Genomic DNA, 14,493 nt, shown 5'->3' on the forward strand with positions numbered 1-14,493 from the left:
ACAAAAGGCAGGTGAGTCAGTGCTGGGCAGCAGCTCAGCAGTGCAGGGCTGCAGGATTGTCCCTTCCACCCTAACACAGGACTGCCTGCCTAGGAGTGAGGTCAAGAACCCATCTGGCTGCTGGGGTTAGGACACAAGTGGTCCATTTTGCACAGTTCAGCTTGACATGCATTTTAAGTGTCAAAAACCTAGTTTCATTCATTCCTTCACCCTCTCCAAGCTTCATAGGCTCTCACTCCCTCATTCACTCACTCTTTCATTTACTCATTCAACAAGGATTTAGAAAGCACCTACTACATGCCATGCACTGGACTAGATATCAAATTTATCAAGGTAAATAAGACAGTCTCACATTTATAAAACTTTGAGGTTGGGGAGGTGCTCAAGATGGAAGCATGAGGAGGGTGATGGAAATCTCCTCCCAAAACCATATATATTTTGAAAATACAGCAAATATAACTATCCATAAAAGAGAGACCAGAAGATACAGTACAATAGCCAGGCTACATCTACATCTGTGAGAACTCAGCATCTCATGAAAAGGGTAAGATACAAAGCCATGACCTGGCGGGACCTGGGCACTGCCCCCACCCCAGCTCACTGGCAGGAGGAAAAGAATCAGAGTGGGGAGGGAGTGGGAGCACAGGACTGCTAAATAACCAGCCCCAGTAATCAGCACCAGGAGCACAGAGAAACACTGCATGGTGTGCTGGATGTTTGAGAAACAGAAAAGTAAAATCTGAGATGGAGACTGCAAGAGGGTCCCCACAGCCGGCTCCCCTGGGACAAAAGAAAAGTGGGCACTTTAAAAGTCTTAAAGGGACAAGGGTTTAACAGGTGGACAAAACTATCCTGGCACACTCAGCCCAGCAGGCTGGGAATCTTAAGGAACTTCAGGTGCCCTAACCCCCTGGGTGGAAACGAGGCTCCGAAGCCCCTCCTGGTGATAAGCAGCCTGCGGTTCATTCTCCTCCACTGGCAATACAAGCAAACCGGCTGACCCGCCAATGCTGCAGACCAGCTGGAGAGCAGCCCCGCCCACAGCAGCCGCACAGAGTCTTCTCCCAGTGTGCAGCTAACCAGGACAGACACAGAGGCTGCCACGTGCACATGGCTGCCTGGCACAGACAGAGAAAAAGCTGGGACAAAGTCTGTAAGGCACGAAGGGGTGCAGTTCTCACAGGAGAACACATGCCAGGTGCCTCCGATCCCTGGCAGTGCCCTAAGCTATCCTGAGGGCCACCCCATCCACGGGAGCTCAGGGAATTAACCCAGAGACTGCTGCTCCCTGTGTGCTAGTAACTGGCACAGGCAGCGGAGGAGGGCAAGGCAACCAGCAAGCAGGAAGGGACTTTGTTCTCCCAGCTGACACATGCGCCACATGCCGGCGATCACTTCTGGCACCATGAAAAGGCAGAAGAACCTGGTCCAGTTCAAAGTCACTCAAACAATGCCAGAGAGAGGGCCTGGCAAGATAGATATAACCAATCTTCCTGAAAAAGAATTCAAAATAAAAGTCATAACCATGCTGATGGAGCTGTAGAGAAATATGCAAGAGCTAAGGGATGAAGTCCAGAAGGAGATAACAGAAATGAAGGAGTTAATGGAAGGACTTAAGAGCAGACTGGATAAAGTTCAAAAGACTGTTAATGGAATATAAATCAGAGAACAGGAATACAGAGAAGCTGAGGCAGAGAGAGATAAAAGGATCTCCAAGAATGAAAGAATATCAAGAGAACTGTGTAACCAATCCAAACGGAACAATATTTTCATGAAAGGGGTACCAGAAGAAGAAGAGAAAAAGGGATAGAAAGTGTCTTTGAAGAAATAATTGCTGAAAACTTCCCCAAGCTGGAGAAGGAAATAGTCTCTCAGGCCATGGAAGCCCACAGATCTCCCAACACAAGGGAACCAAGGAGGACAACACCAAGACATATAAAAATTAAAATGGCAAAGATCAAAGACAAGGACAGGGTATTAAGGGCAGCCAGAGAGAGGAAAAAGATCACCTAAAAAGGAAAACCCATCAGGCTATCATCAGACTTCTCAACAGAAACCTTACAGGCCAGAAGAGAATGGCATGATATATTTAATGCAATGAAACAGAAGGGCCTTGAACCAAGAATACTGTATCCAGCACGATTATAATTTAAATATGAAGGAGGGATTAAACAATTCCCAGACAACCAAAGGTTGAGGGAATTCGCCTCCCACAAACCACCTCTACAGGGTATTTTAGAGGGACTGCTCTAGATGGGAGCACTCCTAAGGCTAAACAGATGTCACCAGAGAAAATAAAATCACAGCAAAGAAAGCAACCAACCAAATACTAACTAAAGGCAAAAAATAAAATCAACTACCCACAAAAGCAGTTAAACGAAACACAAAAGAGCACAGAATAAAACACCCAACATATAAAGAATGGAGGAGGAGGAATAAGAAGGGAGAGAAATAAAGAATCACCAGACAGTGTCTATAATAGCTCAATAAGTGAGTTAAGTTAGGCAGTAAGATACTAAAGAAGCTAACCTCGAACCTTTGGTAACCATGAATCTAAAGCCTGCAATGGCAATAAGCACATATCTTTCAATAATCACCCTAAATGTAATTGGACTGAATGCACCAATCAAAAGACACAGAGTAATAGAAGAATGGATTAAAAAGCAAGACCCATCTATATGCTGCTTACAAGAGATTCACCTCAAACCCAAAGACATGCACAGACTAAAAGTCAAGGGATGGAAAAAGATATTAAATGCAAACAACAGGGAGAAAAAAGCAGGTATTGCAGTACTAGTATCAGACAAAATAGACTTCAAAACCAAGAAAGTAACAAGAGATAAAGAAGGACATTACATAATGATAAAGGGCTCAGTCCAACAAGAGGATATAACCATTATAAACATATATGCACCCAACACAGGAGCACCAACATATGTGAAACAAATACTAAAAGAACTAAAGGAGGAAATACAATGCAATGCATTCATTTTAGGAGACTTCAACACACCACTCACTCCAAAGTATAGATTCACCAGACAGAAAATAAGGACACAGAGGCACTGAACAACACACTAGAACAGATGGACCTAATAGACATCTATAGAACTCTACATCCAAAAGCAACAGGATACACATTCTTCAAGTGTACATGGAACATTCTCCAGAATAGACCACATACTAGGCCACAAAAAGAGCCTCAGTAAATTCAGAAAGATTGAAATTCTACCAACCAACTTTTCAGACCACAAAGGAATAAAACCAGAACTAAATGATACAAAGAAATCAAAAAGGCCCACAAACACATGGAGGTTTAACAACATGCTCCTAAATAATCAATGGATCAATGGCCAAATTAAAATAGAGATCAAGGACTATATGGAAACAAATGACAACAACAACACAAAGCCCCAACTTCTGTGGGACGCAGCAAAAGCAGTCTTAAAAGGAAAGTATATAGCAATTCAGGCATATTCAATCCCAAATGAATAGTCTAACATCACAATGATCAAGATTGGGAAAAGAAGAACAAGAGGTCTAAAATCAGCAGAAGGAGGGACATAATAAAGATCAAAGAAGGAATAAATAAAATTGAGAAGAATAAAACAATAGAAAAAATCAATGTAACCAAGAGCTGGTTCTTTGAGAAAATAAACAAAATAGATAAGCCTCTAGCCAGACTTATTAAGAGAAAAAGAGAAACACACATCAACAGAATCAGAAACAAGAAAGGAAAAATTCTGACGGACCCCACAGAAATACAAAGAATTATTAGAGAATACTATGAAAACCTATATGCTAAGAAACTGGAAAACCTAGAAGAAATGGACAACTTCCTAGAAAAATACAACCTTCCGAGACTGACCAAGGAAGAAACACAAAATCTAAACAAACCAATTACCAGCAAAGAAATTGAAGCAGTAATCAAAAGACTACCCAGGAACAAAACCCCCGGGCCAGACGGATTTACCTCAGAATTTTATCAGACATACAGAAAAGACATAATACCCATTCTCTTTAAAGTTTTCCAAAAAATAGAAGAGGAGGGAATACTCCCAAACTCATTCTATGAAGCCAACATCACCCTAATACCAAAACCAGGCAAAGACCCCACCAAAAAAGAAAATTACAGACCAATATCCCTGATGAACATAGATGCAAAAATACTCAATAAAATATTAGCAAACTGAATTCAAAAATACATCAAAAGGATCATACACCATGACCAAGTGGGATTCATCCCAGGGATGCAAGGATGGTACAACATTCGAAAATACATCAACATCATCCACCACATCAACAAAAAGAAAGACAAAAACCACATGATCATCTCCATAGATCCTGAAAAAGCATTCGACAAAATTCAACATCCATTCATTATAAAAATTCTTAGCACAATGGGTATACAGGGCAAGAACCTTAACATAATAAAGGCCATAGATGATAAGACCACAGCCAACATCATACTGAACAGCAAGAAGCTGAAAGCTTTTCCTCTGAGATTGGGAACAAGACAGGGATGCCCACTCTCCCCACTTTTATTCAACATAGTACTGTAGGTCCTAGCCATGATAATTAGACAAAACAAAGAAATACAAGCAATCCAAATTGGTAAAGAAGTTAAACTGTCACTATTTGCAGATAACATGATATTGTACATAAAAAACCCTAAAGACTCCACTCCAAAACTACTAGAACTGATAGCGGAATACAGCAAAGTTGAAGGATACAAAATTAACACACAGAAATCTGTGGCTTTCCTATACACTAACAATGAACTAATAGAAAGAGAAATCAGGAAAACAATTCCATTCACAATTGCATCCAAAAGAATAAAATACCTAGGAATAAACCTAACCAAGGAAGTGAAAGACCTATACCCTCAAAATTGTAAGACACTCTTAAGAGAAATTAAAGAGGACACTAGCAAATGGAAACTCATCCCATGCTCCTGGCTAGGAAGAATTAATATTGTCAAAATGGCCATCCTGCCCAAAGCAATATACAGATTTGATGCAATCCCTATCAAATTACCAACAACATTCTTCAATGAACTGGAACAAATAGTTCAAAAATTCATATGGAAACACCAAAGACCCCGAAGAGACAAAGCAATCCTGAGAAGGAAGAATAAAGTGGGGAGGATCTCACTCCCCAATTTCAAGCTCTACTACAAAGCCACAGTAATCAAGACAATTTGGTACTGGCACAAGAACAAAGCCACAGACCAATGGAACAGAATAGAGACTCCAAACATTAAACTAAACATATATGGTCAACTAATATTCGATAAAGGGCCCATGGACATACAATGGCAAAATGACAGTCTCTTCAACAGATGGTGCTGGCAAAACTGGAAAGCTACATGTAAGAGAATGAAACTGGACCATTGTCTAACCCCATACACAAAAGTAAATTCGAAATGGATCAAAGAACTGAATGTAAGTCATGAAACAATAAAACTCTTAGAAGAAAACATAGGCAGAAATCTCCTGAATATAAGCATGAACAACTTCTTCCTGAATGCATCTCCTCGAGCAAGGTAAACAGAAGCAAAGATGATCTCATGGGACTACATTAAACTAAAAAGTTTCTGTACGGCAAAAGACACCATCAACAGAACAAAAAGGCATCCTATAATATGGGAGAATATATTTGTAAATGACATATCCAACAAGGGGTTAATATCCAAAATATATAAAGAACTTACACACCTCAACACCCAAAAAACAACTAACCTGATTAACAAATGGGCAGAGGATATGAAGAGACAGTTCTCCAAGAGGAAATTCAGATGGCTAACAGGCACATGAAAAGATGCTCCACATCACTAATCATCAGGGAAATGCAAATTAAAACCGCAATGAGATATCATCTCACACCAGTAAGGATGGCCAGCATCGAAAAGACTAAGAACAACAAATGCTGGTGAGGATGTGGAGAAAGGGGAACCTTCCTACACTGCGGGTGGGAATGAAAGCTAGTTCAACCATTGTGGAAAGCAATATGGAGGTTCCTCAAAAAACTAAAAATAGAAATACCATTTGACCCAGGAATCCCACCCCTTGGAATTACACAAAGAATACAACTTCTCAGATTCAAAAGGACATATGCACCCCTATGTTTATTGCAGCACTTTTTACATTAGACAAGATATGGAAGCAACCTAAGTGTCCATCAGTAGATGAATGGATAAAGAAGATGTGGTACATACACACAATGGAATGCTATTCATCCATAAGAAAGAAACAGATCCTACCATTGGCAACAACATGGATGGAGCTGGAGGATATTATGCTCAGGGAAATTAGCCAGTCAGAGAAAGACAAGTGCCAAATGATTTCCCTCATTTGTGGAGTATAACAACAAAGCAAAACTGAAGGAACAAAATAGTAGCAGACTCAGAGACTCCAAGAAGGAACTAGTGGTTACCAAAGGGGAAGGGTGTGTGAGGGCTGGTGGGGAGGGATGGAGAAGTAGATTGAGGGGTATTATGTACACATGATATGGGGGTTAATCGGGAAAACAGTGTAGCACAGAGAAGGCAAATAGTGAATCTGTGGCATCTTACTACAGTGATGGACAGTGACTGCATTGGGGTGTGGGTGGGGACTTGACAGTATGGGTAAATGTAGTAACCACATTGGTTTTTTCATGTGGAACCTTCATTAGAGTGTTTATCAATAATACCTTAATAAAAAATTTAAAAGACAGAAACAAAAAACAAAAAACCCTAAAGACTCCACTCCAAAACTACCAGAACTTAGACCTGAATTCAGCAAAGTTGTAGGATACAAAATTAATACACAGAAATCTGTGGCTTTCCTCTACAGTAATGATGAACTAACAAAAAGAGAAATCAGGAAAACAATTCCATTCACAATTGCATCCAAAAGAATAAAATACCTAGGAATAAACCTAACCAAGGAAGTGAAAGACCTATACCCTCAAAACTACAAGACACTCTTAAGAGAAATTAAAGAGGACACTAGCAAATGGAAACTCATCCCATGCTCGTGGCTAGGAAGAATTAATATTGTCAAAATGGCCATCCTGCCCAAAGCAATATACAGATTCGATGCAATCCCTATCAAATTACCAACAGCATCTTCAATGAACTGGAACAAATAGTTCAAAAATTCATATGGAAACACCAAAGACCCCAAATAGCTAAAGCAATCCTGAGAAGGAAGAACAAAGTGGGGGGGATCTCGCTCCCCAACTTCAAGCTCTACTACAAAGCCACAGTAATCAAGACAATTTGGTACTGGCACAAGAACAGAGCCACAGACCAATGGAACAGAATAGAGACTCCAAACATTAAACTAAACATATATGGTCAACTAATATTCGATAAAGGGGCCATGGACATACAATGGGGAAATGACAGTCTCTTCAACAGATGGTGCTGGCAAAACTGGACAGCTACATGTAGGAGAATGAAACTGGACCATTGTCTAACCCCATACACAAAAGTAAATTCAAAATGGATCAAAGACCTGAATGTAAGTCATGAAACTTACATAAAACTCTTAGAAAAAAATATAGGCAAAAATCTCTTGGACATAAATATGAGAACTTCTTCATGAACATGTCTCCCTGGGCAAGGAAAACAAAAGCAAAAATGAGCAAGTGGGACTATATCAAGCTGAAAAGCTTCTGTACAGCAAAGGACACCGTCAATAGAACAAAAAGGCATCCTACAGTATGGGAGAATATATTCATATATGACATATCTGATAAAGGGTTGATATCCAAAATATATAAAGAGTTCACACACCCAACAAACAAAAAACAAATAAGCCAATTAAAAGGCAGGCAGAGGATTTGAACAGCCACTTCTCCAAAGAAGAAATTATGATGGCCAACAGGCACATGAAAAGATGCTCCACATCGCTAATCATCAGAGAAATGCAAATTAAAACCACAATGAGATATCACCTCACACCAGTTAGGATGGTCACCATCCAAAAGACAAACAACAACAAATGTTGGCAAGGATGTGGAGAAAGGGGAACCCTCCTACACTGCTGGTGGGAATGTGAATTGGTTCAACCTTTGTGGAAAGCAGTATGGAGGTTCTTCAAAAAGCTCAAAATAAAAATACCATTTGACCCAGGAATTTCACTCCTAGGAATTTACCCTAAGAATGCAGGAGCCCAGTTTCAAAAAGACATATGCATCCCTATATTTATCGCAACACTTTGTACAATAGCCAAGAAATGGAAGCAATTTAAGTGTCCATCAGTAGATGAATAGATAAAGAAGATCTGGTACATATACACAATGGAATATTATTCAGCCATAAGAAGAAAACAAATCTACCATTTGCAACAACATGGATGGAGCTAGAGGGTATTATGCTCAGTGAAATAAGCCAGGTGGAGAAAGACAAGTACCAAATGATTTCACTCATCTGTGGAGTATAAGAACAAAGAAAAAACTGAAGGAGCAAAACAGCAGAAGACTCACAGAACCCAAGAATGGACTAACAGTTATCAAAGGGAAAGGGACGGGGAAGGATGGGTGGGAAAGGAGGGATAAGGGGGAAAAATGGGCATTATGATTAGCAGACATCATGTGGGGGGGGCATGGGGAGGGCTGTACAACACAGAAAAGACAATTAGTGACTCTATAGGATCTTACTACACTGATGGACAGTGACTGTAATGGGGTATGTTGGAGGGGACTTGGTGATGTGGGGAGTCTGAGTCTAGTTACCATAATGTTGCTCATGTAATTGTACATTAATGATACCAAAAAACAAAAAACAAAAAACTTTGAAGTAACTCTTTGGGGAAATTAACAGCATTTGACCAGGAATCTATTCCAACACTGTCTCAACTTGATCTTGAGAAAGTCACTCTCCCTGGGTCTCAACCCTTCATCTGGATACCCAGGTGCTGAATGAGATAGTTGCCAAGCCCTCCTCCAGCTCCAGGTGCTGGGTTCCTAGCTCACCATTCTACACGGACTCAGACAACCACACAAGGGGATAGGACATGGCAGGTGACATGGCAGGTGATGCTGACCCAAGCAAGCATCCATGTGCATGGAGTTTGGACACTGAGTTGAGTGTGAGTGGGAGCATTAGCGAGGCAGTAGGAGCCTAAGGAAATGCAGAAGCAGGGGAGGCCAACCAATCTGAGGTAGAGTGAGTCAGAGCCAATAGGGGTGGATTTTCCCTCAGAGCGTTTAGATTATAAGGTGGGAGGGAAGGATCCTGACTAATTTCTGGAGCCCTGTTGTGGCCCTGTGCTGAGCATAGAGAAAGCCTTCAACCAATGCTTTTAAAAATACATTGTTGAATAAATTGATGACCTTAACTACTGCACTAAACTGTGTGGATTTTACCAGGTGGGCTATGAACAGTATGCTTCAAAGTTGGAGAGAAATAGCATTTCTATTATCTATTATGTGCTATGCCCTCCACCAGCATTTGATTCTCACCTTGTTTCCATGCAAGATGCATGCCTGGTAGATAATTATAAACCACCCCCAGGTAACAGATGTGACATTTAAGGCTCAGACCAGTAAACAAATTGTTCAAGATCCCTTAGTGGGTAAGTGGCGATGATGGAGCAGACAGCCAGACTGTATCTCTCTTGTCCTGCACACCACCCAATATTGAACAATTCTTGCCTTTAAATTTATTCCACTTCCCAGAAAATTTTGGCAACAAAGAAAACTATAACTTACTCAAGATTTGATTTGCCTCAGTTCATGATAAGATGATTCATATTATAGTGTTCTATTTTTTAAAAATACAGGATATTTTTGCAGAGGGGCAGGATCAGGAAATGGCTCAGATGTCATCTTCACCCTGGTCAGGTGAAGACTGACAAAGGGAGACAGTAATAAGAGCATGGGCTCCCTAACAAAGGGTGGGCAGGGGCCTAGGGACACCAGGTGGTGGCCCCGTCATTCCTCATGGAATTGGGACTTGGTCCCCAAGAGTCCATGGATGGGGTCAAGACCCAGGATCCTGAGGTCCTCGGGGGAGTGGGAAGGGTGGCGGGACATGAAACTCTTACAAGAAGCCAGGCTCTTACCTTGTTCTGGGCGTGCAGATCCAGTGCAGTGCCAGATGCAGGAAGAAGCTCGCGGGCTTGCAGCTGTCTCACCTGCAGGGCCAGGCAGGGAAGCCTTTCTTATAGGAGCCCAGGCAGAGATTTTACAACACATGTAAGGGTAGATCTTTATCATACTCCTCCCAGCCGCACCCCTGGGAGGGAGCCAGTTTCGGTAGGGAAGGTGGTTGATGCCATCCTGGGGGAGGGGGTCCTGGCAGAACATCTGACCTGCTTCCTTGAAGCCCTTCCCTTGCCCATAGGGGCCAGGATGGGAGGACAGCTCAGCCTGGCAAAGGCCTTTCTTATGGGATGAGGACCCCAGGAGGAATACCTGTGGGACAGTAACAAGCAATAAGAAAAATAATCATTGCTGCCCTGCACTGTGCTGGCCTGTTGTCCCCAAACCCTTCTCATCACACTCACCCTCTGGTGCAGCAAGCTGATTGATCTGGTCTTACACATGGAGAACTGGGGCTTGGAGATATTCAGGGCTTGTCTGAGGTCACAGAGCTACGAGGATGAGGAGCCCATAGTTTAAATCTGGGACTGACTCTCTGCATCCATTATCTGACTCTTTCCTACCTGCTACTCTCATTTGGTTAGGGAATGAATCAAGCTGGGGGCACATCTCAGTTTCTGCATCTGTTTTTACTGAGGAGGCAACTGAAAGTCCTGTGTGAGCAGAGGAGTGCATGGGCCCTGGAAGCTGGTAAGGAGGAAGTTCCTGATCTGGGGCTTTGTGCTGAAAATACACACCTTCAGGTTACATGCAAGAACCTCACTCTGGTCAGCCCTCTGTGGGCACAGGCCTATCCCAGAATGACCTAGGTGGAATCTTGAAGCACCATTGTATAGCTGTGAGCTCTTACCCCAAACAACTAACCTCCCTGAACCTCCATTTGTTGGTCTACCAGTTGCTGACACTAACAGTACCTCATTAAGGCTGCACACTGATTTCTTTAAATTGGGCTAAGCTATTAACATAGAACAGAGCAGATGTGAAATAGGTCATAATGTGGTCTTAAGATGTAGTCTTTAGAAGAGACTACATTGTTTATATACTAAACATATAGAATGAGGTTCATTTCCACTAAGAAGACATAGACCTCAGAATATACCTCACTCACCATGGACTGGCACAAAAGTTGTTCACATTCTCCTTAACTCCTCCGTAAGGAGAGCAATACCACAACTCTGATGATCAAAGGCAATGGAACTTCTGTTCTGCCAGAGCATTAACAGAGAATTGTGGGGATTGTGGCAAACTGGGGATGTCCACACTCAGTTCCACCTGACTGAGCAGTTCCGGAACAGGGCTCAGCACCATCAGACTTCCTCAGCATTTGATGCCCAAATCCAATATGTTCATATGAAATATGGTTGCTACCTAAGTCATAAATTCAGAAAACAGTGAAATGCTCCAATAACTGCGCAGTGGTTGGATTCTATGCAAGATGTACCTGTTTGAGAATTCCAGTGTCATGGAGATAAGGGTGTTTCTGGTTCACTTAGTGCATTAAAGTGTCTCTTTATGAATTCCCATTGTAGGTGGCTATCTCTCCGAATGGCAGGCCTCCTGTAAAACTGTTCATCTAGGGGTCATCTCCATTGTCCCAAGCATCACCCTAGAGAAGCCCTGACCTCCACAAACGGCACTCACAGGTAGTATTTGGGAGATTATTTGGACATAGGCAAGATAAAGCTGTTTTGTTCACAGGGAGATATAGATCACGGTGGTCTTCTGAAAAAATTAGAAATTCATTGTGATCCCCAGGAGGCAGTCAGATTCTTCCTGGAAAATGATGCAAGTCAGAACACAAGGCAAATCTGCAAGGGACTCCTGGATCTTCTCTGAGCAGCGTCTCCACGCTTTGGCAGAGAACCTGGAGCTTTCCCCACGGGCTTCCCATGGACCTGCAGCCTGCCTGTGGTCCCATCCCAGCTCTGCCTGGATGGCTCTAGTGCATGCAGGGGGCACAGTATTAGCCCAGGCTGTGAAGGCCCTTACCTGTGGGCTCAGCCTGAGTTATTCCACACTCATGTCACACACACACACACACACACACACACACACTCCCATCTGGCCACACTAAACCACTCAGACAGCCGCTCACCCGCATCTCCTGGAGACGTGGTGCACTTGCCCTCTGCCTGCCTTTGATCTCACTGCTCCCCTTACTTGCAATGCCCTCCAGTCCCACTGTGCCAGGCCCACACCAGCTCAGCCTTCAACATCCAGCTCGAATGTCATTTCTCTGTGATGTCATTGGTCTCCCCATCGTCCCCATCCCCTCTTATCCTTTCTTGGATATTCATGGAGAGAAATAGACCATCACCCACAGTGGGTGCTACACTGTGCCACACTGAGCTGAGGCTGTGTCCCTCCTTCCTTCACACCTCCATAAACTGAGGAAATGATGCTCTCCCCCTGCAGTGGCCTGGGGCCACTGGGGAGGGTTTGGAGCCCCAGCTCGGCTGTTCACAGCAGGCTCCCACCGCCTCCCAGGAGGCAGTTCCGCATGAGAGAAGGGACTTCCGTGTCCACAGAAAGAGAAAAGACTGGCAAAAACAGCCAGTCAATACTTCAGTAAGTGATCATAAATGGGCACAAATGTAGATAATAATTCCTAGTGGGATTTCACAGCTGTTGAGTAATTGACTAGATTATTGAGAAAGACTTCTTGAGACGGGGCACTTCAGCTCATTAGGGAAGCCATATGAAATCTGGAGTCTCTCCTAATAAAATATTCCTAATCTGTTTGAGGATCAGTTAGTAAAGAAGTTTCTGAAGGAGTTTTGTGACAGGGGAAGGAGGAAGGTAAGACTGGACAGTCAAAGAGAGGTCCTAAATGTAAAGCTGAAGGCTTTATTCCATGGGCTGAGGATGACAACACGCAAACCAGGAACCACCAGTATCCCCTCCAGTGCCCTTGGCAGACAGGATGACAGACTGTGCAGGGCTCTCCTGCTGAGCCTGATACAGCCTTGGACTCACTGGACCCCAGTCCTCCAGAAGCCATGTATGATCTGCCAGTGTTGGCATAAAAGACAAAACCTATTTGCCATTTCTGCCATAGACAGGGCTTCAGGGTATATCAAGTACTTTGACAAAGAAAAGACAGCAAACTCCCACCTTGGAGCACCCGCAAGCTTTGCACAAGAAGGGAGGTCCACTGCAGATTCACCTTGCCTTGACATTTGGATTCATGCTCAATAACCCGAGAGGAAAAGAAAAGCAAGAAGCATGTGTAGCCCCAGGCTGTTCATCTTCCACTGATCTGAGAAGGGAATTCTTGGTGGCAACCGACCCCACGGGGATAGGAAATAGAAGCAATTGTGTAAAGAAGAAATGAGGCAGAAGGAATGCAAGGAATCTGAACTCTGGACACAGCCCAGTGTCATCGGGACTGTCTGTTTGTTGGGGGCTTAAAGATGAAAAAAATTCTAACCAAACTCCTCTTATCCTTCCATCAAACTCAGGACACTGTCCTCATTTTACATTTGAGGTGTGACTAAAGATATTATGTGTTTTTCACTCAAGATATGTAGATGATGATGATGGTGATGTTTACGGGGATGTTGGGGAAGATGGTGATATTGAAACTACTTGGAAATCACTGTCTCAGTTCTTTTGTATCTCACACACCATCCTGAAAATGTATCTTACTTCATATGCACAGCAACCTAGAGTGACTCCCTCTTTACCAATGCAGGGGCAAAGCTCCAGCCTAGAGAAGACTTTCCAGACAAGTTCCATCAACCTTGAAGGTCAATTTCATATGAAGGAGAATCGTACCGACTTCACAGGAGTACTTTGTGATCAAGTGAGATGCCTACACCAAGTGCTTAGCACAGAGATGTCATAAATGAAAGCCACTTCTAGCATATTAAAAATGGAGTGATGGACCCATACATGGAAAAGCTCCAGTTGCTCTTTCTCCTTCTCTCTCTCCCACTCTGTGTTCCTCTTATTATGTTAAATATCAAATAGTTAAACAGTTCAGATTGTCAGAAAAGTTGGCAAGACAGTGGCCCTGCCCCACAGCTTGCCCAGGTCCCCCTGCAGTTAACCTCTCACATTACTGTGCGACAGATAAAAGAACTATTGAACCAATATTGACACATTATTATTAAAGCCCATATTTTATGCAGACTCTTTAAATTTCACCTGATACTATTTTTAAATTTAATAATAGGCAATTTTTTAGGGAAGCTTTAGGTTAGGCAAAATGGAGTGGACAGTAAGGAGGGTTCCCATATGCACCCTGTGCTCAGCAGGTGTGTCCATCCCCACTGCCAGCAGATCAGCACGGAAACCGCACACTGCTCACCATCCACGAGCCTGCACTGACCCATCAGTCACCCCTGGTTATGTCCGTGCTACGGCTTTTGACTGACATATAATGACATGGATCCACAA

The 14,493-nt window shown here is 42.9% G+C and overlaps 1 protein-coding gene across 1 annotated transcript in view; it reads right to left on the reverse strand.

The window, feature by feature from the left end:
• LOC118930162 (fibroblast growth factor-binding protein 1) overlaps positions 1-10,184 on the reverse strand; it is a 35,287-nt gene extending 25,103 nt beyond the window's left edge. The window contains exon 1 of the mRNA XM_057502115.1: positions 10,053-10,184. The gene's annotated coding sequence lies outside the window, so the exon portion shown is untranslated. The remainder of the gene's footprint in view (positions 1-10,052) is intronic.
• Positions 10,185-14,493: the final 4,309 nt, after the last annotated feature.

This window comes from Manis pentadactyla, chromosome 5, assembly GCF_030020395.1.
Source record: "Manis pentadactyla isolate mManPen7 chromosome 5, mManPen7.hap1, whole genome shotgun sequence".
NCBI classification, from domain to species: Eukaryota; Metazoa; Chordata; class Mammalia; order Pholidota; family Manidae; genus Manis; species Manis pentadactyla.